The sequence below is a fragment of the Procambarus clarkii genome, chromosome 83, assembly GCF_040958095.1.
Source record: "Procambarus clarkii isolate CNS0578487 chromosome 83, FALCON_Pclarkii_2.0, whole genome shotgun sequence".
NCBI classification, from domain to species: domain Eukaryota; kingdom Metazoa; phylum Arthropoda; class Malacostraca; order Decapoda; family Cambaridae; genus Procambarus; species Procambarus clarkii.
This window is the reverse complement of record NC_091232.1, coordinates 11,383,169-11,408,056: the sequence shown is the minus strand read 5'-3', so window position 1 is coordinate 11,408,056 and position 24,888 is coordinate 11,383,169. Positions and strand designations below refer to the sequence as shown.

The 24,888-nt window shown below is 43.8% G+C and overlaps 1 long non-coding RNA gene across 1 annotated transcript; it reads right to left on the bottom strand.

The window, feature by feature from the left end:
• Window positions 1-343: 343 nt before the first annotated feature.
• LOC138358450 (uncharacterized) lies at window positions 344-17,692 on the bottom strand. Its single transcript, XR_011225399.1, has 3 exons — window positions 17,338-17,692; window positions 14,289-14,452; window positions 344-448 (listed from the first exon to the last, which is right to left on the bottom strand). It is a non-coding gene; the product is annotated as an uncharacterized lncRNA (long non-coding RNA).
• Between the last annotated feature and the right edge of the window lie 7,196 nt (window positions 17,693-24,888).

Sequence of the window (24,888 nt, the reverse complement as noted above, 5' to 3'; positions counted from 1 at the left end):
TTCAGAGCTTTGCTCTACTACCCATCTAATAGATGGACTAGATTTGCATAGGTTTAGGGACCCTTAACAATGGTTACATTGTTAATTCTCACAGGGCTTGTTTGCTGAATGGGTGGATGCATCTAAAACTTTAGTGCCTGGCATGCATTGTACAGTGCTTCCAGTTATGCCTATGTACAATGTGTTGATGGCACTAAAGTGGTGGATGTAATGCACCCATTCAGGGAACAAGCTCTGCACTAAAACCAGAGTAAGGGATAGGCCTTGCTGAGCCTATCTTAAAAGATAGGCTGTTAGGATTTTGTGGGCTTATTATTAGGCATTGGTGATAATAAAAGTAGTGTCCCTGTTTAATGTTTATTTTTCTTTTACAGGTGATTGTCTCTGGAGTTGTCTTGGCCTTTTGGATCTTCTGTTCATCTAGGAGCATCTGTCCCACAACCTGAAACTAATAAATATTAGATGTATTATAAATACTATATGTAAAACTTGTTAAATAAAAATTTTAATGAAAGTACTTTATATACCTTATCCTGAAAGTATGCTGGAAATTATTTACTACTATTGATGCAATGTTTAAACATCTGAATTTTTTACTTTGAAAATAAATACTTGGTAAAATTTACACCTATTTGTAACTTGTTACATAGGTGCATGCAAAATGCATTGAAAATATGTAAAAGTGGACTACCTATTAAATTTACAAACTAACAAATTGCAAATTAGTCTGAAATATTAAAGTGGAAGAAACTTTAGTCAATATTTTAGTTTTCATATTTGAAAGTAAACTTAAAGCTATGCAACACCTAAGCTTTGTACAAATTATGATTAAATTGTTAAATTTACAAATGATCTTTAAACATTAGAAAAGTGACACTGAAAACCATGTTGTATAGATGCTTCAAAGTCTTTGGTAACTTAAATTTAATCAAGGCTCTTAAATGATTTGTCTGCCAAACTTCAGATATTCTGAAATATTTTACCTAGATTAAAACCATCATTGTTTGAAAGGGCAAAACAGATTACTGTCAATTAGTTTGACCTAACATCTGCAAGGTCCTGAAGGAATGGAATTTTTGTAAAACTTTGCTAAAAACAAACCCTGCCTAATGAACCTGCTTTTTTTAGAAATGGTAATTGCAACATTACCAAAGGCCATTGTTTTAATAGCCAAAGTACCAAATGAAAGACAAAGAAGCAACAAACAGGTACATGGTAGAAAGGACAAAAGAATGGTTACGAGGACCCTTTCATTTGTTAAAGAAATGACTGGGAAAAATGCTGTCATACCACAAGGGGTCTTAACCCTTGTCATATACTGTACATCACTGACATTAATCTAAATATTACCAACCACAAAAATAGCTCATAGCATGTTAAAAAGAATATAATATTGAGGCCTTAATGCAGATCTCTATCTCTACAAATAGTAACAAGACTGGCAATTTCTTAATATAAAACAGAAAAAAATCCAAGACCTTGCACGTGAGACAGAACAATCTATATCACAACCACCACATTAAAATGAAACAACAATGAAGGTAAGGTAATTACCAAAAGAAGGCATCAGAGGGCGCTAAATATCACCAAGAATGCCAATACGAGAACAAAAACGCATAAGGCGAACGATATCAAAAGTATCGATTCACCTAGAATTCTATCGAGGGACGGTCGGAAAGCAAGACACACGCTCGTCCTGGAAGTCAGGACATTCAACAAGGATATGCACAACTGTAAGAGGGACAACGCAATTCGGACAATAAGGAGCAGGGCGGCGCTCCATTAAGTGACCGTGGGTTAAGCGGGTATGACCAACCCACAGCCGTGCCAAAGCAGTGTCCCACCGCCGGTTACGGTGGTAGGAGGAAGGCCACGGGGACACACTAAGTTTGAGAGTACGCAGCTTGTTACCAACAACCCTGCCAACGGGGAAGAATGAATAACAGGATAAAAGTTGGAATAAGGAATACCTTTACAGGAGATGGGACAAGAACGGATAGCTTCCTTAGCGGCAGCATCCGCACGCTCATTGAAACACCAATATGGCTGGGAACCCAGCAAAACTCTACTGATTTAAATTTACTAGAAATAAGAAACAGCCAATGTTGAATCTCAATGACCACCGGATGGACAGGATTAAAGGACCCTAGAGCCATGAGGGCACTACGAGAATCAACTACAACCACAAAGGAGGAATGAGAAAGCAAGAGACAAAGAACATAGAGAATAGCATAAAGTTCTGCCGTAAAGACGCTAGCCTCCGAAGGGAGGCAACACATGTAAGTACGGTCAGGAAAAACAACAGAGTAGCCCACACCATCCGCAGACTTAGACCCATCAGGGAAGATGGAAATAGAGTGGGAGTGCGAAGAAAAGTGATCAAGGAAGAGGCTTTTCAGAATTGTAGGAGGGGTAAAGGCTTTACTAATACAAGTCAGGGACGTATAAAACTTGGGAAGGGGGACTCTCCACGGAGGTAATGAAGGAACAATACGAGGAGAAACATTACAAATATGAACAGAAAGAGAATCCTGTAAGCGAGATAACTGGACAGAAAGTGGGAGACAATGAAGAGGAACAGGAACCACAGGAGGAGGAAAAGTCAATGCACGACAGAGGCGAGAGGAAGGATGTTGGAAGGACCGCGCAAGATAGCGAAGACAGTAGCGATCACGGCAGTCCTGAAGAGAGAGAAAGCCAGTGTCAACATACAAACTAAGGGCGGGAGTCGAACGAAAGCCACCAGAGCCGAGACGCAACCCAGTATGGTGCAAAGCATCAAGATGGCGAAGAGTAGAAGGAGAAGCAGAAGAGTATGCAGGGCAACCATAATTGAGTTTAGACAGGACGAGAGAGGAGTGCAAATAGAGGAGCGTGCGCCTATCCGCTCCCCAAGACGTATGGGACAAAACCTTAAGGAGGTTAAGGGCCTTAGAGCATTCAACTCGGAGGCAAGAGATATGGGCTGACCAAGACAAACGAGTGTCAAAGACTAACCCCAAAAGCTTCGCGGAATCCCTGTACACAATGTGATGACCATAAAGCAACAACAATGAAGTAAAGGTCCTTTCAGTAAGAATCTATCATTCACTGAAAGTTGCTGCAGTTAAAAATATAAGAAAATACAAATCCCTAGAAATAAACAAGCAACCTTTTTGACTAAGGAAAAGAAGGTAGTTATTCTACTGTATAAATCTAAGTATTCACTTAGATAACTGTATCCAAGCATAGAGGTCCCCCCCCCCCCCGTCCCTTTCAGAAAAACATCTACTTTCGAAAAAGTTTAACATTGGCCAACAAAAATGATTCCAGAACTAAATTGCCTAATACCAGGAACAACTGAGAGCCATGACAAACACTGCAACCCCTCTCCTACCCCCAAGTCTTATGCTATTTATGATCTAAGGTAATTTGAGATACTATACTGTACTTCCTACAGACGAGTCTAGTGAGAGGGTGATCTCCTGGCGATTAAATTGAAGCACGATACAGGTGTCAACGAACATCAGTCAGCCCACTTGTCAGCACAGTGGATAACTAATGACATCATAATCTGCAGTGTTGTATGCCTCCCTGTGGCCATTTAAATCAATAAAACACAGGGTTGTGGCAATGTTTACACCATAAGGCAAGGTATAGAGGAATCCTGGAATGCCATGTAATGTGTAGTCCTTGAACGTGCTTTAGGCAACCAAATTGAATAACAACATTTCTGGTGTTCGGCTATATAATCCGACTTTCTCATTCGGTATAATGTTTTAAACCTAAATAGGAATTCACTTTAAAGGTCAATTTATTTGGAAAGTGCTAACCAGATTCCAAATTACTGAACTCTGAAAGTACTACAAGGCAAGTTTAACCAAATGAGTGTTTGCCTATCCATACCCCCATGAGGTATGTGACAACACTGAATAAAGAAAGGGTCTTTGAGCATTCACCGTGCAGGTATTTGACATGACCAATATAGCCAAGTGTTAAAGATCATTCTAAGCAGTTCTGCACAATCCATATACTATCAATTAATATAATTGTACAATGGTGCTTGGTGGATGATATTTCCTATTAAAACTCATTGGACAACTGTTTGTATTAGACATTTTAAACCTACAAATGGTAGCCCTAGATATCGCACTACAGTATTAATTACAAGATGAACAATGTAAAATCAATACCACAACAGCAAAGGATGACGGCTTTTCAACAACCGACAAACACGCAGGTCTAACACCAGCCATCCCGAGAGAGGACGTCCCAAGCATGTACACCCCACAACTTTACATCACCTTTGCTACCTCACGCGAGCACGCAACAGCACGAGGATGCCATACTCCCAAACCAACTCCATGCACTTTGAGGCTTTAACAACTCAACATTTAAAAAGTTGATTTAAAAAATCAAACACCTGAATTTTTCCCTAATTAAATTTACTAGGGAAATGCACACCAAGCCATGAAACTTACAATGAAGATGAACAAACTACACACAACTGTCACCAAACTTCCACATACCACCCCCCTCTCACTCCTGCCCTCCCTCCTTAGGTGCTCTGATTGGCTGAGCACCTGAGCCACCACCACTCACCTCTTGTTGTGAGAGCCTAAAGCATGTTTGGTTGCACTTTAAAAGTTCCCGAGTGTACTCGCCTAATTTTGAGTACCGCCTGCCCGGTTCACCATTTTGTTTTTCAATCTACCTCAATTTACCCCTTTACAGTCAAATATTATGCAAAATTCTGTTTAAGACTTGTCCCTTCTTAACTTAAATAACTGCTTTGGCCATCTGCAATCTTTCTAGGTGGGTAAAAATGACTCTTGAGGCCAGAAAGGACTTATCAGACGGCAATCATAACAATACGGTACACACACAAAATCACAACCTGATATACACCAAGCAGAAAATCCACTGGAGCTGTGAGGCGACGTAAACCCTTGCCCAAGGCACTGGCAGCTGCATACTCTACCACAGTATATTACTGACTTTGTAAAAGTCTTACAACCGGATTTCCCCATAAATCACAGCAAGTTTTGAGGCCCCTCCTTGAGTCAACGTCTTACGTAAGACCTACAAGCACTCAGGTGAAGGCTGAAGCAGTTCAACACCATACGCCCCAACTTCAAATACACAGTTGAGAGGCGGGACCAAAACGTGATTTTCTGTGTGTGCCTGAAGTTGGGGCATACGGTCTTGCTTCACCCTTCACTTTACCCTTCACCGGCGTACTTCAGGGGTTTTATTTAATACTTGGACTGGCTTCAGTAGGGCCTCCAGACTTTCTGTGGCTTCACAAGTGTCACGTGAATCCCCTGCATAGCAGTGGAACTGCCTTTTCCCTTCACCTTCAATGCCTCTGCACTGGAAGTATACATCTACACCAGCCCAGAAGAGTCATCAGTGCTGCCACCTCTCCATACCCCCCAGGGCCTGGCACGGCCTGGTACGACTCAGAGGCAAGCCGGGCGCCACTGCTAACTGGCAGTTTGTCCTCACAAACAAGCAGTTAGCCGCCTTCAACTGACAGTGGTACAGCTCAACACAAAGGCACCGCCAGCCACAACGAGCAGTTTGCTAGTTGACCAGATGTCCACCTCGTGTTGACACTGGATGAGTCATCACCGCCGGACTATATAAAGAGCGCTGCCTCCCTGGAGAGGCAATCTCTCCCTTAGTGCTCTAAGATCACCTTCGTGTCTCTAACCCGTCGTCCACTTCCAGCCAAAATTGTGTGACTGATGCCATGGTGGTATGGTAGCTGTCTTCAGAACACCAGTATATCTTCATACTTTTATTCATTGCTTATAGTTTATTTTTTGCATTTAAGGTCATACTAACTTGTTCACCTTTGCATTACATGATAGTCAAGTATTGTCATGTGTTATTTTTGTTCATTACTATTTCAGTAAATTGTTTAATTATTTATTTGATAATTTTCATTTGTTTCCACCTGCAACTTACACACTGAAAGGCCAATAGCAGCATTTCTTTCATTTATGTGAGGGAGAGCCATACCATCTTGGTTCAGTATAGCTGTGATACCATAACCCGTCACACAAGATATCCAGTTGTAAGACTTTTACCATCAATGATACCTGGTTGATACCTGGTTGATGGGGTTCTGGGAGTTCTTCTACTCCCCAAGCCCGGCCCGAGGCCAGGCTCGACTTGTGAGAGTTTGGTCCACCAGGCTGTTGCTTGGAGCGGCCCGCAGGGCCACGTACCCACCACAGCCCGGCTGATCCGGAACTTCTCTTAGAAAACCGTCCAGTTTTCTCTTGAAGATGTCCACGGTTGTTCCGGCAATATTTCTTATGCTCGCTGGGAGGACGTTGAACAACCGCGGACCCCTGATGTTTATACAGTGCTCTCTGATTGTGCCTATGGCACCTCTGCTCTTCACTGGTTCAATCTTGCATTTTCTTCCATATCGTTCACTCCAGTACGTTGTTATTTTACTGTGTAGATTTGGGACCTGACCCTCCAGTATTTTCCATGTGTATATTATTTGGTATCTCTCTCGTCTCCTTTCTAGAGAGTACATTTGGAGAGCTTTGAGACGATCCCAATAATTTAGGTGTTTTATCTCGTCTATGCGTGCCGTATATGTTCTCTGTATTCCCTCTATTTCAGCAATCTCTCCTGCTCTGAAAGGGGAAGTGAGTACTGAGCAGTACTCGAGACGGGACAGTACAAGTGACTTGAAGAGTACAACCATTGTGATGGGATCCCTGGATTTGAAAGTTCTCGTAATCCATCCGATCATTTTTCTGGCTGACGCGATATTTGCTTGGTTATGCTCCCTAAACGTTAGATCGTCGGACATCATTATTCCCAAATCCTTGACATGCTGTTTTTCTACTATGGGAAGATTCGATTGTGTTTTGTACCCTGTATTATGTTTCAGATCCTCATTTTTGCCGTACCTGAGTACCTGAAATTTATCACTGTTAAACATCATGTTATTTTCTGCTGCCCAATCAAAAACTTTGTTGACATCTGCTTGTAGTTTTTCAATGTCTTCAGCAGAGGTAATTTTCATGCTGATTTTTGTGTCATCTGCAAAGGACGACACGAAGCTGTGGCGTGTATTTTTGTCTATATCAGATATGAGAATAAGGAACAGTAGCGGTGCAAGGACTGTACCTTGAGGTACAGAGCTTTTAACATCGCTTGGACTCGATTTTTTCTGATTGACTGTTACTCTTTGTGTTCTGTTCGACAGGAAATTGAGTATCCAGCGTCCTACTTTTCCAGTTATTCCCATTGACCTCATTTTGTGAGCTATCACCCCATGGTCACATTTGTCGAACGCCTTTGCAAAGTCTGTGTATACAACATCTGCATTTTGCTTTTCTTCTAGGGCTTCTGTGATTTTGTCATAGTGGTTGAGTAACTGTGACAGACAGGATCTTCCCGCTCTAAATCCATGTTGTCCTGGATTGTGCAATTCATTGTTTTCCATAAAACTAGAAATTTGATTCCTAATCACTCTTTCAAACACTTTTATTATGTGTGATGTTAGTGCAACTGGCCTATAATTTTTTGCCAAGGCTATACTCCCCCCCTTGTGCAACGGAGCTATATCTGCAGATTTAAGTGCTGCTGGTATCTCCCCTGTATCCAGGCTCTTTCTCCATATTACGCTGAGTGCTCTCGCTACTGGTACTTTACATTTCTTTATGAATATTGAATTCCATGAGTCAGGCCCAGGAGCTGAGTGCATAGGCATATTATCAATTTCTCTTTCAAAGTCTTCCGAGTTTGTGGTAATATCCATTATATTATCTGCAGCTTGAATGTCATTCATAAAGAAGCTGTCTGGGTCATCAACTTTCATGTTGTTTATTGGTGTGCTAAACATAGCCTCATACTGGCTTCTTAGAATTTCACTAATCTCTTTGTTGTCCTCTGTGTACGTACCTTCATTTGTAATTAACGGTCCAATACTGGTCGAGGTTTTGGATTTTGATTTTGCGTATGTGAAAAAATATTTCGGATTTTTCCTTATCTCTTGTATAGCTTTCTGTTCCAATTCCATTTCCTCAGACTCATATGATCGCTTCAACGTTTGTTCTATTTCCTCAATCTCCCTGCTTAGGCTTGTTTTCCTTGCTTGTGATAGTTGTGTCTGCCGAAGCATTTCCGTTATTTTTTTCCTTCTCCTGTACAGTCGTCTCCATTCTCTTTCTAGAGTGGTCCTCTTTCTGCCCCTCCTCACAGGCACGTGCTTCAAGCAGACCTTGTAAGCTTCAGCTGTCAGTTGAGCTATTCCCTGTGTGGGAGTTTTGTCGCTTAAGACCGTCTCCCATTGAATGGTTGCAAGGTCTACATTTATTTTTTCCCAGTCAATCCTCTTATTGTTGAAATTGAATTGATTGAATATTCCTTCTCGCTTGTTTGGTCTCTTAGACCTACTACCGTTATTTATGCTAGTTCGCACTTCAATGAGCTTATGGTCTGAGTATGAAGTATCTGAGATTGTGATATCCCTGATTAGTTCATCATTGTTTGTGAATAACAAGTCTAGTGTGTTTTCGTTCCTAGTTGGTTCTGTAATCTGTTGATTGAGCGAGAATTTGTCACAGAATCTCAAAAGTTCTCTAACCTGTGGTTGGTTATTTCCCGGGTCATTCCCTGCTATGATATTTGTGTTTGCCGTTCTCCATCTTAGACTCGGTAAATTGAAATCTCCAAGAAAGATAATATCTGGAGCTGGGTTTGCTAGGTTGTCAAGTATGTTCTCTATTTTGTGCATCTGCTCTGTGAATTCCTCAATCGTTGTATCTGGCGGTTTATATATTAGAATAATAATTAAGTTTAGTTTCTCTACCTTCATTCCAAGTACCTCTACCACCTCATTAGTTGAATTTAGTAGTTCTGTGCATACCAGGTCTTCTTTAATATACAGACCTACTCCTCCATTTGACCTAGTTTTTCTATCACATCTATATAGATTATAATTTGGAATCCAGATTTCACCATCCATGTAATCTTTTGTATGAGTTTCCGTGAATGCCCCAAATATTGAGTTTGACTCTAATAGAAGGCCATTTATGAACTTAACTTTATTTCTTGACTTTGGCTTTAAACCTTGAATGTTTGCAAATATGAATGATTGTCCATGTTGTGTGTAACTTCTGGAAGGTTTTGGTAGTTCTCCCTCCTCTCTACCCTGACCCAGGGTGTGTTGTTGTTGCAATGGTTTGTCCAGTTTTGGAAGTGATACTGGGGAGTGTGGTAGTCTCTGTGTAGTTGGGGGGTGTAGTATGTGTGGGCTTGATGCCGAACTGTAGTCCAGTCTTGGGCATTTCCCCCTCTCCATCCGTACTCCTGCCACGTTTCTGCCTGTCTGTTTCTCCCTCTGTTTGTACCTGCCTCTAAAAAATTTTCAGGGCTATTATGTTGGACTTCTTCTCTTATATGGCGCTGTGTACCTCTGACGTGGAAATCGGGGCAGTGAAGATCGTAGCATTTCCTCTCATTGACTGAGAGTGTGCATAGCTTAGGGTGAAAATATCTACACTCTGTATCAAAACGACATCTGCCTTTCCCTAACCAGTTTCGGCATTTCCGTGGGTGCATGAATGAGCATTCCGTGCCTCTGTGCCCATATCTACACTGTCCTTTTGCATAATACCAGCAAATATTTTCATTTGTGATTGTATTATTCTTGTTTGTACCCGTGCACGACTTGGCTACCTCTGTTTTTGTTCCAACTTTCTCGTTTCTGCATTCATTCTCGGTATTGCCCTTATCTTTCTCCTTGTTGCTTTCGTCTTTCTCATTTGTGTTCTCATTCGTCTCATTTTTTCTCTCCTTATTCATATCACCAGTGTGCTCTACACTATTGCCTTCATTTTTGTGTACCTCGACACTATACCCGTCTACATTGCTACTTTGACTCTCTAAATTCTCAGTCCCTGGGTTGTGTTCAGAGTTCGTTGCTGTCTTTATATACTCTGCATATATTTCTGGTAGTTTTTGTGTGAATTGTAGCCTGTGTTCTTCAGGAATGTTATTCATTAGTTTGATGATGTTTTCCCACATCTGTCTGTCTCTTTGACAGATCCAGTAGTTACCTTCCCGGTTTGCATATTGTGTAGGTAATCCTGTACAACTTAGGTGAAAACTTATGTTACAAATGTTACAAACAATGCCTACAACACTCTTCCGAAGTGACTTAAGGCAGCCTCCACACACCTCCATGTTGGGTTTGTGATGTTATAATAATATATGCATATATTTAAGTATTATATGTAAGTATATATAATATGTATCCAGTATATTTATAATATTACATATGTTTATTTGTTCAAGTTTATTTGGGGGTACTTATCGCCTTGTGGAGAAAATATGGTCGTCTTGGGACCGTCCAGTTGACCGTTGTTTGTCCCAGGTCGGGGGCAGGATGGGCAACCAGGATGTCACTGGTTGCCAGTTACTTGATTTATACACTGATTATGTGCCTGTAATATCCTAAGGGAATTTCTGCTTTCTTCCGGCTTGCAATGTTATTCACTTACTCTGTTACTAGTTCCTAGCTCCACTTGCCCGTATTACAGTATATATTGCCAGTATATTATCACTGAGGAAGTACACTGTTACTGCGGGACGTCCTCTACACTGTGTAGGCCTCGTGGCTGTGGTGTAAACAGCCTAGTGTGATGCCTCCTCCACAACTTTACATTTATACTTTTTCTTTGTACAATTCTCTAACACTATCCACTAATTTATATGTTGTGTTACACGTTCCACTTCACTGTTCAACGTATCACTGCTCGCTATATTTGATATATATCGCTTATGCCTGTACACATGAGCCTGGTGACCCTGGCTCACCACGTGGGACCACCTTTATTCTGTATTTAACTCAAATTTCCATTGTTAATTTCTGTATTCTATTTTCCTACGGGTCACTATGCACTTGGTGATCACTGTGGGCCGTAATCCATGGTTGTAATCCTAAAAAAGCCCGGTTTATTCCAGTGTTTTAACGGAGCGCGACGACGACACGTCTGTCCCCTCCCCCGCGAACTACGAACGATGGTGGTAGAGTATGCAACTGGCAATGCCTTTGTTACAGGTTCGCTTCATCTCACAGCCCCAGTGGATTTTCTCACACATTTGAATACATGAAACAACTTTATTTGATACATTCCAAACCAAAGTACTGTACAGTACAGTAATTATCAAACCATCAAATGTGTGGGATAATCATAGTGCGCTAAATATCACTAACGTCGCCAATACAAGAACAAAAACGCATACGGCGAACAATATCAAAGGTATTGAATTTACCAAGAATTTTATCGAGGGACAATTGACAGTGAGGGATGGTCGGGAAGCAAGACACGTAAGTCCTGGAAGTCAGGACATGTAGAGACAACGGTTTGGACAATAAGAAGCAGGGCAGCGCTCCATTAAGTGCCCGTGAGTTAAACGTGTATGACCAATATACAACCTTGCCAGAGCCGTTTCCCACCACTGGTTACGGTGGTAGGAGGAAGGCCACGGGAACACACTACTCTTAAGAGCACGCAGTTTGTTACCAGTAACAGAAGACCAACAACCCTGACAACGGGCAAGAATGGGGAAATGAATAACTGGGTAAAAGTCATAATAAGGAATACCTTTACGGGAGATGGGACAGGTGCGGATAGCTTCCTTAGCGGCAGTGTCCGCATGCTCATTTAAGAACACACCAATATGGGTGGGAATCCAGCGAAATTCCACTGTCTTAAATCTACTGGAGATAAGAAACAGCCAATGTTGAATTTCAACTACCAAAGGATGGACTGGATTAAAGGATTCTAGAGCCATGAAGGCACTGCAAGTGTCAACTACAAACACAGAGGAGGATTGACAGCGAGAAAAGAGTTGATGAAGAGCATAGAGAATAGCATAAAGTTCTGCCATGAAGATGCTAGTCTCCGGAGGCAGGAGACACAAAGGTGCAGTCAGGAAAAACAACAGAGTAGCCTACACCGTCTGCAGACTTAAGACCCATTGGTGAAGACGGAAATACTGTAGAGTGGAAGGGTGAAGAAAAGTGTTCAAGGAAAAGGTGATTTAGAACTGTAGGAGGGGTAAAAGTTTTAGTCATGTGGGTCAAGGCTTACAGAATTTAGGAACGGGGACCCCTCCATAGGGGCAAAGACGGAATGACACGAGGGGAAATATTGGTAACACAAACTGAAAGAGCATTTTGTAAGAGAGACAACCGTACAGAAAGAGATAGGTGGTGAAGGGGAACAGGAACCACAGGATGGGTAAAGGTCAAGGCATGACATAAGCAAGAGTGAGGGTGCTGTAAGAACCGTGCAAGGTGGAGAAGACAGTAGCGATCATGGCGATCCTGTAGAAACAGGACGCCAGTTTCAACATACAGGCTTAGGGTAGGTGTCGAAGGAAAGGTACCAGAGCTGAGCCGTAACCCAGTATGATGCAGTGTGTCCGGATGGTGAAGGGTAGAAGGAGAAGCAGACGAGTAAACAGGGCCATAATCGAGTTTAGACAGAACGAGAGAGGAATGTAAAGAGAGGAGCAGTGTCGATTAGCTCCCCAAGAAGTATGGGACATGACCTAAAGTTAGTTAAGGGCCTTAGAGCATTCAACTCGGACGTAAAAAATATGGGGCGACAAAGACAAACGAGTGTCAAAGATTAGCCCTAAAAGCTTTAGCAGATTCTTTGTACAAAAGGGGATGACCCCTGTTACCTAACAGTAAATAGGTATCTGGGAGTTAGCTGTTACAGGCTGCTTCCTAGGGGGGTGCGTGTGTGGGAGAAAAAAAAATTTAGTAGTTAACCACTGAACTGCTTGCTCTGTCTCCAAATAACACCCTAGTGCACAAGAAATAAATTCTTTCCAAAAATTTTTTTTCTCTTCTTATATTGTTAAAATGCAGAGTCTGATCACGGGGAAACTAAACAAAAAATATTGTATGTGACTTACTTTAGCTGCGATGGAGCTGGGAAGTTGAGCAAATTATGGGCGCTGAGCGTTGGAGCGATGGGGGTCTGTCGGCCCCGCCACCCCGTGCGACAGCAGTTGCTGCTAATAAAATGTTGCGCAATTATTTTGAAGTTTCTCATTCATTTCTTCTTTTTTTTTGTTGTAATATTATTTAAAAGTGTGTAATTTGTGGAATTTATATAATTCAAAGTATAGAACATCGCTATGCTCAAAATTATGGGCCTCATATATGCGACATATTCTACAATCAAATAGTGTTTTTGCTGTTATTACACTATATACACACATTGTATATACCCACCTACGTATGTATTCACCATAATGATCCACTATGTTGGTATGGTGAGCCCAAAAAACATGAGTGAGCTGCCACACCCTGCCAGTCCTCCCTCCCTCCTCCAACACATTACTCGCCAACATTCCTCCTCCCAAAATACTGTTATTGTGTTTATTACACTATTTACACGCGTTATGTATAAGTATGTACATGTTTTATTCATGTACATACGTACATACTTGCCATCTCCTCACCTCTCTCTTGCCTACTTAATGCTCTTGCTTCCCTCATCTCATCACAATCGACTTTATAATGGTCCAGGACGGATCGAAATGTCGTCGTCTATTCAATTTCCAGTGTGTGGTTTGGTCAACAATGAAATCTTCATGCAAGATCTTATAAAGAAAACCCCTAGAACGAGTTTTGCAGATACGAAAGAGTTTAAGGTGAGTAGGGGATGGTTTGAGAAATTTTGAAAAAAGACGTGGTATTCATAGTGTTGTGAGGCATGATGAGGGTGCCAGCTCAGACAAAGTAGGGGCTGAAAGATTTGTTCGTGATTTTAAAGATTTTGTAGATACTGTATTGATGGATATATTCCACAACAAGTGTTTAATTGTGAGGAGACATGGCTATTCTGGAAAAAATTGCCGAGGACATACATTACCCAAGAGGAGACGTCACTGCCCGGACACAAGCTAACTTGGGCTAACTTGTGTCAGGATAGGCTAACTCTTGTGCTGTGTGGCGATTTGAAAATTAAACCCTTGCTCGTGTATCATTCCGAAAATCCAAGAGTTTTAAAAAATATATAACGTGCAGAAAAACTGCGATGTAGAGTGGTTTGCCCTGCCATCAAAAAATATCTGCAAGAGAAAGGTTTGACACTAAAGGCCCTGCTTCTCGACAATGCTCCTGCTCATCCTCCAGACTTGGAGGATGCATTGTTGGGGCCACTTTTTTTTTTTTAGGGATATTCCTGCATGGGCCCTAAGTTTCTGGCTAATGAACCAATGACATGAAGGAGGAGTTTTCAACCTACCTTGTGTTAGGTGTGCAGGGGTCAATAGGCTGAACATAATGTCAGGAGCAAAGGGGGGCGTTTGCCTCTTCAAACACAATTGTGACCATCTTCATCTCTTCGAACTATCCTAAATGCTCTCTTCACCTGTCTGACCAAATTGGGTGTCCAGACCACCTTTGAATCTGAAATGGTAAAATTAATAGTGATTTCAGAATATTCAGTCCATTTATACTAACAAAATTATATACAGTATACTGTAATTGAAATTTTACAGAATGATAAAGGCAATTTAGTAACTTTGTTAAAATGCACATGGGGGAAATACATGAAAATAGGTTAATATGGTTTGTAAGGTTGATGGGAAATGTTTATTACTTTTATGATTTAAAAGATGTATAGCCCGGATACTCCATCCTGGGTGCATTCCACCTGGTAATGACCACAGCAAAAGTTTTCCACGAGGCTCTATTGTCACACAAACTTTTCACATTTTCAAACTTGATTCATCTTTTTCCCCCTCGTTCCAGGGGTTTTCTTTAAAAGGTCTTCATGCAAATGCCTTGGTTTCTCACAAATGATGGCCTCTGAAATGCTATCACCTGCTAACTCTTTGTTGTGTATCCAAATTAATAAAAACTTTTCAACATCCTCAAGTGTTTGTGTTCTTTGTTTCGGGATTGTTGATATGCCTTTTGCCACTTTAATGCTCATAATGTCCTTTTTCTTAGCAAGTATAGTGCATATTGTTGACATAGATTTGTTGTACTGCCTAGCTATTTCAACAACCTGTGCACCGTTTTGACGTTTATGAATGCTCTCTTGTTTTTCCTCTATGGTCATTCTCACATGTGTTTTCTTGGCTTGAACCTTACCACTGGCTTTCTTGGGACTCATGGCAAGATATATCATAACAAATTTTATGTTCAAATAGCCAAAAATCCCAAAACAAATGTAATGCTTTACAAAGAATTCAGGCACGATACTTACTAGGCAGGAGACACTGGTAAACTGAGGCGCGATCACCATGCCACCACACGCTAGGTCAGCCCATACGTATATCAACAAACTCCTTTCCCGAGGCAAAGTTTGTAACCCGATTCAAATTTTTTGAAGAAATTAGGCTCGTAACCCGAAAAGTTCATAAATATTCATTCGTAAGCCGAGGTGTCACTATATATAACTAAAAAATTAAACTCAGGATTACTTTCAACCCCCACCCCTTTTGCTCTACTCCATCGCCACCTACCTTCACCCCCCTCTATGATGTACTCTTCCATAGACACCTACCTTTGCCCCCCTCCTCCCCTCTACTCCTCCATCATCACCTACCTTCACACCCCCTCCCTTCTCCTCCTCCATCATCACCTTTCTTTCACAATCCTCTATGATGTACTCTTCCATAGACACCTACGTTCACTGCATATAATGCTCCCCTCTACTCCTCCATCGTCACCTACTTTCACCCCCCCCCCCTCCGCTCTACTCCTCCAGGGTCGCAGACAATTTCACGAGCGTGAGAACTACGAGTTCTTTAACTACTCTCACACTCCTACTCTCTCACCAGTGAGGGGGAGGGAAGGAGGGAGGAAATGAAGGAAGAAAGGTGGGGGAGAGAGAATAGGCAGGGGGGAGGAGGGCCTAGATACATTTCTTCCATATAGATAGGTAGGTAGACTGAGGGAGAGCTGCTTTCCAAGAGCCCTATCAGACAGGCTTCCTATTCCTCAACCCTCCCTAATATGCCACATCCTGGTCAGGCCAACTTGCTCGATTGTTATTCTTGGTGTGACTCGAGAACTGACCTCAAGGCGGGGCATGGGCATGGATTATCTCCCTGGGGCACGCACCTCCCTGCCCCAGCTCTCTCTCTCTCTCTCACATAATCTATCAAGGGTCTAACATGAGGTCATTGTGCCTACCAGAAGTGTATATGTCCAAGGCTGGCCACCTGTCTGGACCATTCAAATGTATAAACACGTAATTAGTCTATTAAAATTATATATAATGCTACAATTATAAATTAATTTGTTCATGGTCATTCGTTTATCAGTATTTTAATATGAGGTATATATATGCATGTATGTATACGTTGACGTACACATATATGATTATGTGTATAGAATGATTATGATTATGTGTAATCATATATGATTATATCTAATGGAATGCATTAGTAAGTGATGTGGTGGAGGCTGACTCCATACACAGGTTCAAGTGTAGATATGATAAGAGCCCAATAGGCTCAGAAACCTGTACACCTGTTGATTGACGGTTGAGAGGTGGAACTAAAGAGCCAGAGCTCAACCCCAGCAAGCACAATTAGGCGAGTATATGAACGAATGCACATGTACACTTTCAAATGAATTAAGATACCTTGAGATACACAATGACTTAGTTTAAATAGTTTAAACACATTATGGTACTGATTTTGACATGCTGATGTCTGGAAGGGAGAGGGGGTGTGGGGGGTTATTGTCTGAGGTGGAGGACCAGAGGAGGGGGTCAGTGGAAGGATGGTGGCTGGAGGGATGCCATTGTTCTAATGGTTATGAAAACAATTATTGATGGCAGGAATTCAGTGGGTGTGTACTTCACCCGCACCATCACCATACTGTGCCCTGCTACAACCTCCCCCCCCCCACTCCACCCATGCTGTGCGGGGCGTATTACACATTATGGGATAACCGACTGTCTGTCCATTCCTGTCTGCTCGTTATGCTGCCCTTCCTTTTGAAAATTGTCTGCTTTATCGACTTCCTTCAAGACCACACGTTAGCCTCTTATCACGCCCTCTTACCACTCTCAGGGAGCCGGCTCTTCTATACAATAGTTACCACTCAGTCCCCAAGGTGAAAGAGTGTCCGGGCATATGACTTGTTACGTGTACTTATTTGCGATTCGTTTGGGCTGTCACGTGTGGTGATTAGTATTGGGTAAGGCTAGGCCAGGTCAGACTAGGCCAGGTCAGACTAGGCTAGGTAAGGCTAGGCCAGGTCAGGTCTGGCTAGGCCAGGTCAGGCCAGGCCAGGCTAGGCAGGGTGAGAGAAGTAAAGCGGCAGGTACTTACGTTTCCGAGAAAGTAGCGGCGGTAGTATATTGTTGATTTAGATTCGACGACATCCTGAAGCTAGTAGGTGGCGGCCTCATCGCTCTCGAACTTCTTGTTGTTGTAGGGGATACGAGGCACACCCAATATCCCCCTTACATTGATCACATCGCACACTAATATTTTTACTATTTCGGACACCAGATTTGTCTGTTTCGTATATGTATAATTGTTCAATATTAAAACCACAATAGAATGCTCTAAGTACTTTCGTATATTAATACATCTTCAGAAGGAATGGTTCGCTCTGAAGATGTATTAATATAAGAAAGTTAGCAGTCTCCGTGGTGTAGTGGTAAGACACTCGCCTGGCGTTCCGCGAGCGCTATGTCATGGGTTCGTATCCTGGCCGGGGAGGATTTACTGGGCGCAATTCCTTAACTGTAGCCTCTGTTTAACGCAACAGTAAAATGTGTACTTGGATGAAAAAACGATTCTTCGCGGCAGGGGATCGTATTCCAGGGACCATAGGATTAAGGACTTGCCCGAAACGCTACGCGTACTAGTGGCTGTACAAGAATGTATCAACTCTTGTATATATCTCAAAAAAAAAAAAAAAAAAAAAAAAAAAAAAAAAAAAAGTACTAAAGGAAATTCCTGTTTCAATTCTTCCTCCGTTGTCTGACACTCTTATTATATATTGTATATACTGAATTATATATACTATGCTTATATAATATATACTGAAATATTGTTACATTTAACGTATGAAACAAAGTATATATCTGTATTTTTAATAAAATATAAAACATTAATATTTATCAACGTATCTCTGTGAATTACATAATTTATCAGTATTGTACAGCCTGTGATCTCCACCTGGCTGGCCACTGATACCTAAGTACCTTTCATGTGTCCGGACACCGGCGATAGGATTTTATTATATAACTTTAAAGAGAGAGATATTTCTTGAAATGTTGGAAGGGGAGAAGCATAAAGGTAACCCAGCAAAAGACTAGTAATTAGTAATTAGTAACTCTGCAAATAGCACATCCTGGCTGACTTTACTTAATAATTTACTTAGTAACTCTGCAAATAGCACATCCTGGCTGACTTTACTTAATAATTTACTTAGTAACTCTGCAAATAGCACATCCTGGCTGACTTTACTTAATAATTTACTTAGGAACTCCGCAAATAGCACATCCTGGCTGACTTTACTTAATAATTTACTTAGTAACTCTTCAAATAGCACATCCTGGCTGACTTTACTTAATAATTTACTTAGGAACTCTGCAAACAGCACATCCTGGCTGACTCTACTTAATAATTACATAGTAACTCTGCAAATAGCACATCCTGGCTGACTTTACTTAATAATTTAATTAGTAACTCTGCAAATAGCACATCCTGGCTGACTTTACTTAATGACGTAAGGCAAGGAAAAATGAACAAACATACTGAACACAGCAACGCAAAATTAAACATGCGACATGAGCAAAGCATCAACTGTCGGAGTAAATTAAGGTAGGCTGTTTGGGAAAAGGAATCCGTGGTAATCTGAAAGCAGGAGGCATGTTAGTGCTGAAATGTAGAACGTAATTAAGAGGAAGGGCAAGGCATGTCGCGAGATGTCTGCCAGTACAAAATAAGAAACCTTCCATATAAAGTGTGTAAAAATCTTAATTTACATTGTCTTAGGAAGGCAAAGAACGGGATATCATTAAATATACGACGTTCCCGACGACGCTTCGACGCCGCCATCTGCTGGAGTGTACCGTTCCCCAGGCAACGTGGGGGCCACCCCCCTGTCCAGGTCACCTGAATAGGGGCAAGGCATGGCACGTGATATCTGCAGGTACAAAATAAGGGTATACAATCGGCGTGCATATATAACCATTTTTACATTAAGAGAACGGAGGTGAAGCATAACATAAATATAACCAAATAAGTAACGTGAATAAACTGCAAGAGCCAAGCGTAAATACTGTAACCACTGAGGAAACTAAACTGCAAAGCTAAGCATAAACTACTGTAACTACCGATGAAACTAGGCAAAAATGCTGGGCCAGGAGACGTGAAGCTAAAATAAGGGCCCGCGAATACTGCAAATAGCACATCCTGTCTGACTTTACTTAATAATTCTTAGGAACTCTGCAAATAACACATCCTGGCTGACTTTACTTAATAATTTACTTAGTAACTCTGCAACTAGCACTGCCTGTCTGACTTTACTTAATAAATTACTTGGTAACTCTGCAAATAGCACATCCTGGCTGTCTTTACTTAATGACGTAAGGCAGGGTAAAAGTGGGCAAGCATACTGAACACAGCAACGCAAAATTAAACATGCGACATGAGCAACGCATCAACTGTCGGAGCAAATTAAGGAGGCTGTTTGGGAAAGAGAGTCCGAGGTAACCTGAAACAGGAGGCATGTTAGCGCTGAGATGTAGAACATAATTATGAATAGGGCAAGGCATGGCACGTGGTATCTGCAAGTACAAAATAAGGGTATACAATCGGCGTGGATATATAGCCATTTTACATTAAGAGAACGGAGGAGATGCATAACATAAATATAACCAAATAAGCGACGTGAATAAACTGCAAGAGCCAAGCGAAAGTACTGTAACTACTGAGGAAACTAGGCAAAATGCAGGGCCAGGGAACGTAAAGCAAATTAAGGGCCCGCAAATACTGCAAATAGCACCTCCTGGCTGACTTTACTTAATAAATTACTTATAACTCTGCAAATAGGACATCCTGGCTGACTTTACTTAATGACGTAAGACAAGGAAAAGTGAACAAGCATACTGTAACACAGCGAACGCGAAGATTTGAACGTGCGACATGCACAAGGCTACAAATGCCTGAGTAACATAAGTTAGGCTGGTGGCAAAATGAATCCGAGGTGATCTGAAAGCAGAGGCTTAAATGCTGAAATGTAGAACATAAATATGAATAAGGGCAAGGCATGTCGCGAGATGTCTGCTAGTACAAAATAAGAAACCTTCCATATAAAGTGTGAGAAAGTCTTAATTTACAGTGTCTTAGGAAGGCAAAGAATGGGAATCATTAAATATACGACGTTCCCGACGACGCTTCGACGCCGCCATCTGCTGGAGGATACCGTGCCCCAGGCAACATGGGGGCCACCCCCCTGTCCAGGGCACGGCCCCTGGAACTGGACGCCGAGGACTTAACGGACATAACGAAGTCATCCTGGATTGCCGGCGGCAACGCCGAACCCAGGGCCTGTGGTGCGTACCGTTAGACGTAAACCTGCCGGCGTCGTCGAGCTGATCTCGGGTCCTTGCTCCAACGCCGGCGTCTCCCTCCGACGAAGAAGAACAACAGACGACACAGGCGGACGAACGCTGAACTTACGACGTAGGAGGAATCCCTGCTACAACGGACGGGCAGGGCGCTTAAGACAAACACACCAGGCTACACCGGCCAGGCGGGAGCGCCTGGGAACCAACCTGCCGGCAACACCGGCCAGACGGAGGACATGGAGTAACGGTCCTGGCTACCCCCCCAGGCAAGCAGGGCACGTGCCTGAGGGCCTGGACGGCGGAAAACTTGAAATAACACACCGGGCAACACCGGCCAGACGGACGTCTGGGGACTACATGCCGGACTTACACCGGCCGACGGACGTCTGGGGACATCTTGATCGGCGCCACTCTGGGGAAGACGTACCTGGGGACTCCGGGACACCGAAGGGCCTGGGGCTAACACCCCGGGCAACACGGCCGGGCGAGACGTCCGAGGGCGACGTGCCTAGCAGAGAGCACACCACACACGGCAAGGACCCCGTGGCCTACCAACCATGCGCTGCCACACGGCATGCTCAGGGCCTAGACGAAAAGGGGAGGGGGGGGGGCGCACACAGGCTCGGCCGTACGGGCGCAAGGCAGCCCGAGCCCCGACGTGGGAAGCCGTGGCGCAAAGCCACGTGAATTAGCACCCAAAAGGGAACAGGAAGGGCGGGACACAGCCCAACCGTGCGCGCCACGGAACGCCGTGCCACGTGGCAGCACGACCAGGCGTGTGCCCCGTAGCAGGCCCGGGCGGAGGGCCGGACCTGGCCACGAGTCGTCGCCAGGGGCGACGCTTGTCCGCTCAGGGGGACCCGACCCCTGGGGACATCCCAGGGAAGCCAGCAGACCGGCAACAGGGAATACCCGAGGGAAAAACAGGAAAGACGCAGAAGCACGCCCTGCCGGCCAGGCACGTGACGATCCGGCAGGGCATGCATGGGCCCCGAGGCGGGGCCCACCATAGGGCCGCCCACGCCTGGCCACGTGTCGCCGCCGCCGAGAACATGCGCCCCGGGCGTAGGACCGAACCTGGCCACAATCCGTCGCCGACGGCGACACATGCCCTCGGACAAGGCGAAACCTGGCCCCCTGGGACACCCAGGGAACCCGGCGGGCCGGCGACAGGGAGCTCCGAAGGAAAAAGGCGGGAAGGACGCCGAAGCACGCCCAGACGACCAGACACGTGGTCGATGGCGGCGAGGGAAGGGCCCCAAGGCAGAGCACAAAGGGCGTAGGGCCCACCACGCCTGGCCACATGGCGACGCCGGCAAGGGCACGCCTGGCCGCCGACGGGGCCCCGGGCAGGGCGCGCGCCTGGGCACGCCGCGCTGCGGGGCCCCTTGGGCACGTACGGGCACGGCTGGACGGGGCCCCACATGAGAGGAGACCAAACGCAGGCCACTAGGGACGCGGCCCGGGGCACGCCGACCCGAAGCCAGCCACGCGACCAGCACGGCACGGGGGCGCCCGGCACAGGCCCAAGGAGGGCGCCCCAGCTCTCCGGGAACTAACAGCAGAGAGCCCAAAGGACTAACTAAGGCGGCACACACGTACCGCGAGGGGATGGCGCTTGGCACACGCCGCACTGGGGAGGACCTGACTAGAATTGAACAGAAAACCTCACCTTGGGTTTAAAAGTGTAGGGCAGGAGGGCCCTGCCGGAACGGTCTGGGGTGTCGAGGGCCCCAGGATGTCCGTGAGAGAGAGGTCAGGTACCGAGGCAGCTGGCGTGTTGTCCATCTCGTGCGAAGTCGGGCGGCCGGGGAGTGGTTGCGAGGGCAGCGGCGAGGGCAGAGCCCCATTGTGCGCCCATATTTATACGGCCCCAAACTGCCCGCGCAACGCCGCGGGACGCGCTGCGCAATTGTTTCCTTCTCCCCCGCCAGAAACATCCCCGCTTGCGATCAAGCAGTGACCATTTATCAACGTATCTCTGTGAATTACATAATTTATCAGTATTGTACAGCCTGTGATCTCCACCTGGCTGGCCACTGATACCTAAGTACCTTTCATGTGTCCGGACACCGGCGATAGGATTTTATTATATAACTTTAAAGAGAGAGATATTTCTTGAAATGTTGTCACATTAACGTCTACATCTTCCTTCCTTCTGACATATAGATTTTAAGGTTAATTAGCATATATGGAAATAAATTACACAATTTATAGGCTGGTGTGAAGGGCTTCACACTCTTAGAGCAAGCCATCAAGAAACTGTACAGTATCAAATGCATATATCTTCGCTTTCACTTCAGTTATATTTATGACAAGTATTTAAAGTGTAGCTTATATTTCTGCCTTTCTGTTGACATAGAAAACTTTCGTTTATTACATTATCTAGATAAAATTAGCATTGATCTTCAAAAGGTTATAGTTGTAACTTCCATTATAAACAACATTATTATTGCAAACAGTAGGAGTTTCAAAGTCTCATTTGTATGGATACCTTCTCATATAGGTGTTGTCCAGCATGATGACACAAACAAGGCAGCTAAAACTGAATGTGATAAGCCTGAAGTTGAGTGGGATATGGGCATTCCAATCTCTTCTGTCAAAGCCACAATATTTTAGGAAATTAGGGAAGACAGAAGAGCAGTCACTGACACACAAAAGCCAGAAAGCAAGAGTATAAAGAGCTATGACATGTTTATGTGCCTCTGTAACCTTTTCCACTACCGCCCACAAGATGATATATGGGGTGCATAATTAATGAACTAAACTAAGTAAACATGTTTAGAATCGAGAATTATATGAACGGACAGCATAAAACTTCCACTAGTGTCACAATGACAGTGTGACATTGTAATTGCCAGAATTAGGCTAGGATATCGATATGTATCGCAGGTGGCTGCAGGTAATGAATAGCCCCCAGTGGTGAATATTCCAATTGTAAACTATGTGAACAAGAGCTGGGACATACTCACCAACACTATATCTGTGATTGCCCTGTTATAAGTGACTTCAGACCAAATGGTATAAGGTACTTTGAACTCTGTAATTACTTCATACACTTAGGAATATTGGAAGATATTCTTATGCTGCACCCGGATTTTGCTAACGGAGGCTAATAGATCAGCCTTATATTTTATGTTCTCACCTGATTGTTACCTTGAGGTAGGCCCGTAAGTGGTAGTCCTCTTGAACCATTAACAGTATCAATAGATGATACTGGAGATCTGTGGAGGTGCGACTGGACCCTGTGTGACGGGAGATGTATCCCTTGTTTCTTGTGATTGATTTGTAGCGAGTAGATTATCCCAATAATATACTCGCTCCAAATATAGTGTTAATATTCCTGTCAACCTTTGGAGATAAATGAGGTGAGGCGTTGCCCGGGCAACACGGTGAGGTGTTGCCCGAGCAATATAAACAGCAAGAATAGCAAACATTAACTAGTCTACTTTCAAGTGTGGTCTAGAGCAGACACTTGCGAGATACTGTACCGACGCTCAGTGCGCTCAACTCACACCAAAGTATCACCGGTGTACTTCTGTATATTCGACCAAATATATATATAGTATCTTAGTGTCTGTGTTTATTTGTCACCATACTTTACGTAACAATAGAACCGTTACATTGGTGACCCCGGAGAGTTTCGACGATACCCAGCCACGATGGACTACAACATGGACTCTCACTGGACCTCTACTGCTACTGTTTGCTGTGATGGAACACTGCCAACACCCTCGCCACAGCTATGATTTTCATCGCGTCCATCTCTGCATTTTCATCTACTACGGCTTGCTGCTCCACGATCGTTACTCACTCATCTGACAGCCTCATCAATGATTACATCATGTTGGATCTACAGCTTGTCCTGCCGACTCTCCGTCGCTGCCAGGGCACTGCTTGTCCTACGCCCACGACAGCTGCTCTGTCATCGGATTCATCTACACGTTCACTGCATTTTGATACTCGGCCGACTCAAGCCCTTTGCGCAGTACAGGACTTACAGCTTGCGTTTCCGACACTTCGTCGCCTTCAGGACAATTCAGCTCTAGATGTGATTACCTCGTTGTCCTAACTACGTGCCTACATTACCTCCTAATGTCCTGGTGCCCGAGCCCATCCGCCCCGGATCTAAATGCTCCACCAGCGACCCAAGGACGCAACAATTATGCACATTCTTCTCTCCTGCTACACCGAGCTTGTCCACACACTGCCTACATCTTTTGGTACCAGACTACAATTTCCACAGTCAACAATGTAGTACTCGGCGTGTACAGTCCTAATCAACCCAAGACGC